The 5,000-nt window shown below is 44.8% G+C and overlaps 7 non-coding genes and 6 pseudogenes across 7 annotated transcripts; all 13 read right to left on the reverse strand.

Moving 5' to 3' along the window:
- Positions 1 to 101: 101 nt before the first annotated feature.
- Positions 102 to 220, reverse strand: LOC118956370. The gene has a single exon (XR_005045952.1). It is a non-coding gene; the product is annotated as a 5S ribosomal RNA (ribosomal RNA).
- A 177-nt stretch (positions 221 to 397) lies between these two features.
- On the reverse strand, positions 398 to 516 carry LOC118956371. Its single transcript, XR_005045953.1, has one exon. It is a non-coding gene; the product is annotated as a 5S ribosomal RNA (ribosomal RNA).
- Positions 517 to 777: 261 nt separating this feature from the next.
- On the reverse strand, positions 778 to 898 carry LOC118956404 (annotated as a pseudogene).
- A 260-nt stretch (positions 899 to 1,158) lies between these two features.
- Positions 1,159 to 1,278, reverse strand: LOC118956376. Its single transcript, XR_005045958.1, has one exon. It is a non-coding gene; the product is annotated as a 5S ribosomal RNA (ribosomal RNA).
- Positions 1,279 to 1,538: 260 nt separating this feature from the next.
- Positions 1,539 to 1,657, reverse strand: LOC118956372. Its single transcript, XR_005045954.1, has one exon. It is a non-coding gene; the product is annotated as a 5S ribosomal RNA (ribosomal RNA).
- Positions 1,658 to 1,920: 263 nt separating this feature from the next.
- On the reverse strand, positions 1,921 to 2,040 carry LOC118956415 (annotated as a pseudogene).
- A 290-nt stretch (positions 2,041 to 2,330) lies between these two features.
- LOC118956422 lies at positions 2,331 to 2,451 on the reverse strand (annotated as a pseudogene).
- A 259-nt stretch (positions 2,452 to 2,710) lies between these two features.
- On the reverse strand, positions 2,711 to 2,830 carry LOC118956387. The gene has a single exon (XR_005045969.1). It is a non-coding gene; the product is annotated as a 5S ribosomal RNA (ribosomal RNA).
- Positions 2,831 to 3,384: 554 nt separating this feature from the next.
- LOC118956427 lies at positions 3,385 to 3,500 on the reverse strand (annotated as a pseudogene).
- Positions 3,501 to 3,763: 263 nt separating this feature from the next.
- On the reverse strand, positions 3,764 to 3,881 carry LOC118956423 (annotated as a pseudogene).
- A 258-nt stretch (positions 3,882 to 4,139) lies between these two features.
- Positions 4,140 to 4,258, reverse strand: LOC118956373. The gene has a single exon (XR_005045955.1). It is a non-coding gene; the product is annotated as a 5S ribosomal RNA (ribosomal RNA).
- A 176-nt stretch (positions 4,259 to 4,434) lies between these two features.
- On the reverse strand, positions 4,435 to 4,552 carry LOC118956380. Its single transcript, XR_005045962.1, has one exon. It is a non-coding gene; the product is annotated as a 5S ribosomal RNA (ribosomal RNA).
- Positions 4,553 to 4,804: 252 nt separating this feature from the next.
- LOC118956412 lies at positions 4,805 to 4,921 on the reverse strand (annotated as a pseudogene).
- Between the last annotated feature and the right edge of the window lie 79 nt (positions 4,922 to 5,000).

Below are 5,000 nucleotides of genomic sequence, written 5' to 3' on the forward strand. Positions count from 1 at the left end.
AAACTAACCTTGCTTACTTATTTCAAAGCGAGGGCACATATTTCAGCCTTGTGGGAAAAAACGGACTAAAGAGTTGAAAATTCCACAAGGCAGTGACAAAAAGCTTACAGCACCTGGTATTCCCAGGCGGTCTCCCATCCAAGTACTAACCAGGCCCGACCCTGCTTAGCTTCCGAGATCGGACGAGATCAGGCGTACTCAGGCCGGTGTGGCCGTAAGCGAAAGGCAATCTCAAAAAGTGGATGAAATTGCATATACTGTAGCCATAATTTGTAGCACAGATTGTTGGATGAAATACAAACTAACTTGCTTACTTATTTCAAAGCGAGGGCACATATTTCAGCCTTGGTGGGAAAAAACGGACAAAGAGTTGAAATTCCACAAGGCAGTGACAAAAAGCTTACAGCACCTGGTATTCCCAGGCGGTCTCCCATCCAAGTACTAACCAGGCCCGACCCTGCTTAGCTTCCGAGATCGGACGAGATCAGGCGTACTCAGGCCGGTGTGGCCGTAAGCGAGAAACTATCTCTTGGTGCACTATGTAAAGTCAAAGTGAGCCTGATTAACAGCTGTTGCATTTCCACCATTTAGATAAGCATCTTTGTGTCACTCAAAAAGTGGAAGAAATTGCATATACTGTAGCCATAATTTGTAGCACAGATTGTTGGATGAAATACAAACTAACCTTGCTTACTTATTTCAAAGCGAGGGCACATATTTCAGCCTTGTGGGAAAAAAACGGACAAAGAGTTGAAATTCCACAAGGCAGTGACAAAAAGCTTACAGGCACCTGGTATTCCCAGGCGGTCTCCCATCCAAGTACTAACCAGGCCCGACCCTGCTTAGCTTCCGAGATCGGACGAGATCAGGGCGTACTCAGGCCGGTGTGGCCGTAAGCGAGAAACTATCTCTTGGTGCACTATGTAAAGTCAAAGTGAGCCTGATTAACAGCTGTTGCATTTCCACCATTTAGATAAGCATCTTTGTGTCACTCAAAAAGTGGAAGAAATTGCATATACTGTAGCCATAATTTGTAGCACAGATTGTTGGATGAAATACAAACTAACCTTGCTTACTTATTTCAAAGCGAGGGCACATATTTCAGCCTTGTGGGAAAAAACGGACAAAGAGTTGAAATTCCACAAGGCAGTGACAAAAAGCTTACAGCACCTGGTATTCCCAGGCGGTCTCCCATCCAAGTACTAACCAGGCCCGACCCTGCTTAGCTTCCGAGATCGGACGAGATCAGGCTGTACTCAGGCCGGTGTGGCCGTAAGCGAGAAACTATCTCTTGGTGCACTATGTAAAGTCAAAGTGAGCCTGATTAACAGCTGTTGCATTTCCACCATTTAGATAAGCATCTTTGTGTCACTCAAAAGTGGAAGAAATTGCATATACTGTAGCCATAATTTGTAGCACAGATTGTTGGATGAAATACAAACTAACCTTGCTTACTTATTTCAAAGCGAGGGCACATATTTTCAGCCTTGTGGGAAAAAACGGACAAAGAGTTGAAATTCCACAAGGCAGTGACAAAAAGCTTACAGCACCTGGTATTCCCAGGCGGTCTCCCATCCAAGTACTAACCAGGCCCGACCCTGCTTAGCTTCCGAGATCGGACGAGATCAGGCGTACTCAGGCCGGTGTGGCCGTAAGCGAGAAACTATCTCTTGGTGCACTATGTAAAGTCAAAAGTGAGCCTGATTACAGCTGTTGCATTTCCACCATTTAGATAAGCATCTTTGTGTCACTCAAAAAGTGGAAGAAATTGCATATACTGTAGCCATAATTTGTAGCAACAGATTGTTGGATGAAATACAAACTAACCTTGCTTACTTATTTCAAAGCGAGGGCACATATTTCAGCCTTGGTGGGAAAAAAACGGACAAAGAGTTGAAATTCCACAAGGCAGTGACAAAAAGCTTACAGCACCTGTGTATTCCCAGGCGGTCTCCCATCCAAGTACTAACCAGGCCCGACCCTGCTTAGCTTCCGAGATCGGACGAGATCAGGCGTAACTCAGCCGGTGTGGCCGTAAGCGAGAAACTATCTCTTGGTGCACTATGTAAAGTCAAAGTGAGCCTGATTAACAGCTGTTGCATTTCACCATTTAGATAAGCATCTTTGTGTCACATTTCACCATTTAATAAGCATCTTGTGTCACTCAAAAAGTGGAAGAAATTGCATCTACTGTAGCCATAATTTGTAGCACAGATTGTTGGATGAAATACAAACTAACCTTGCTTACTTATTTCAAAGCGAGGGCACATATTTCAGCCTTGTGGGAAAAAACGTGACAAAGAGTTGAAATTCCACAAGGCAGTGACAAAAGCTTACAGCACCTGGTATTCCCAGGCGGTCTCCCATCCAGTACTAAACCAGGCACCGACCCTGCTTAGCTTCCGAGATCGGACTGAGATCAGGCGTACTCAGGCCGGTGTGGCCGTAAGCGAGAAACTATCTCTTGGGCTACTATGTAAAGTCAAAGTGAGCCTGATTAACAGCTGTTGCATTTCCACCATTTAGATAAGCATCTTTTGTGTCACTCAAAAGTGGAAGAAATTGCATATACTGTAGCCATAATTTGTAGCACGATTGTTGATGAAATACAAACTAACCTTGCTTACTTATTTCAAAGCGAGGGCACATATTTCAGCCTTGTGGGAAAAAAACGGACAAAGAGTTGAAATTCCACAAGGCAGTGACAAAAAGCTTACAGCACCTGGTATTCCCAGGCGGTCTCCCCATCCAAGTACTAACCAGGCCCGACCCTGCTTAGCTTCCGAGATCGGACGAGATCAGGCGTACTCAGGCCGGTGTGGCCGTAAGCGAAAGGCAATCTCAAAAGTGGATGAAATTGCAATACTGTAGCCATAATTTGTAGGCACAGAGTTGTTGGATGAAATACAAACTAACCTTGCTTACTTATTTCAAAGCGAGGGCACATATTTCAGCCTTGTGGAAAAAACGGACAAAAGAGGTTGAAATTCCACAAGGCAGTGACAAAAAGCTTACAGCACCTGGTTTCCCAGGCGGTCCTCCCATCAAGTACTAACCAGGCCCGACCCTGCTTAGCTTCCGAGGATCGACGAGATCAGGCGTACTCAGCCGTGTGGCCGTAAGCGAGAAATTATCTCTTGTGCACTATGTAAGTCAAAGTGAGCCTGATTAACAGCTGTTGCATTTTCCAACCATTTAGATAAGCATCTTTGTATGTCACTCAAAAATGTGAAGAAATTGCATATACTGTAGCCTAATTTGTACACAGATTGTTGGATGAAATACAAACTAACCTTGCTTACTTATTTCAAAGCGAGGGCACATATTTCAAGCCTTTGGGAAAAAACGGACAAAGAGTTGAAATTCCACAAGGCAGTGACAAAAAGCTTACAGCACCTGGTATTCCCAGGCGTCTCCCATCCAAGTACTAACAGGCCCGACCCGGCTTAGCTTCCGAGATCGGAAGAGATCGGCGTACTCAGGCCGGTGTGGCCGTAAGCGAGAACTATCTCTTGGTGCACTATGTAAAGTCAAAGTGAGCCTGATTAACAAGCTGTTGCATTTCCACCATTTAGATAAGCATCTTTGTGTCACTCAAAAAGTGGAAAGAAATTGCATATACTGTAGCCATAATTTGTAGCACAGATTGTTGATGAAAATACAAACTAACCTTGCTTACTTATTTCAAAGCGAGGGCACATATTTCAGCCCTTGTGGGAAAAAAACGGACAAAGAGTTGAAATTCCACAAGGCAGTGACAAAAAGCTTACAGCACCTGGTATTCCCAGGCGGTCTCCATCCAAGTACTACCCAGGCCCGACCCTGCTTAGCTTCCGAGAATCGGCGAGATCCGGCGTACTCAGGCCGGTGTGGCCGTAAGCGAGAACATATCTCTTGTGCACTATGTAAAGTCAACAGTGAGCCTGATTAACAGCTGTTGCATTTCCACCATTTAGATAAGCATCTTTGTTCACTCAAAAAAGTGGAAGAAATTGCATATACTGTAGCCATAATTTGTAGCACAGATTGTTGGATGAAATACAACTAACCTTGCTTACTTATTTCAAAGCGAGGGCACATATTTCACCTTGTGGGAAAAAACGGACAAAGAGTTGAAATTCCACAAGGCAGTGACAAAAAGCTTACAGCACCTGGTATTCCCAGGCGGTCTCCCATCCAAGTACTAACCAGGCCCGACCCTGCTTAGCTTCCGAGATCGGACGAGATCAGGCGTACTCAGGCCGGTGTGGCCGTAAGCGAAAGGCAATCTCAAAAAGTGGATGAAATTGCATATACTGTAGCCATAATTTGTAGCACAGATTGTTGGATGAAATACAAACTAACCTTGCTTACTTATTTCAAAGCGAGGGCACATATTTCAGCCTTGTGGGAAAAACGGACAAAGAGTTGAAATTCCACAAGGCAGTGACAAAAAGCTTACAGCACCTGGTATTCCCAGGCGGTCTCCCATCCAAGTACTAACCAGGCCCGACCCTGCTTAGCTTCCGAGATCGGACGAGATCAGGCGTACTCAGGCGGTGTGGCCGTAAGCGGAAACTATCTCTTGGTGCCCTTGTAAAGTCAAGTGAGCCTGATTAAGCTGTTGCATTTCCACATTTAGATAAGCATCTTTGTGTCACTCAAAAAGTGGAAGAAATTGCATATACTGTAGCCATAATTTGTAGCACAGATTGTTGGATGAAATACAAACTAACCTTGCTTACTTATTTCAAGCGAGGGCACATATTTCAGCCTTGTGGGAAAAAACGGACAAAGAGTTGAAATTCCACAAGGCAGTGACAAAAGCTTACAGCACCTGGTATTCCCAGGGGTCTCCCATCCAAGTACTAACCAGCCCGACCCTGCTTAGCTTCCGAGATCGGACGAGATCAGGCGTACTCAGGCCGGTGTGGCCGTAAGCGAGAAACTATCTCTTGGTGCACTATGTAAAGTCAAAGTGAGCCTGATTAACAGCTGTTGCATTTCCACCATTTAGATAA

Source organism: Oncorhynchus mykiss, unplaced genomic scaffold (assembly GCF_013265735.2).
Source record: "Oncorhynchus mykiss isolate Arlee unplaced genomic scaffold, USDA_OmykA_1.1 un_scaffold_419, whole genome shotgun sequence".
Lineage (NCBI taxonomy): Eukaryota > Metazoa > Chordata > Actinopteri > Salmoniformes > Salmonidae > Oncorhynchus > Oncorhynchus mykiss.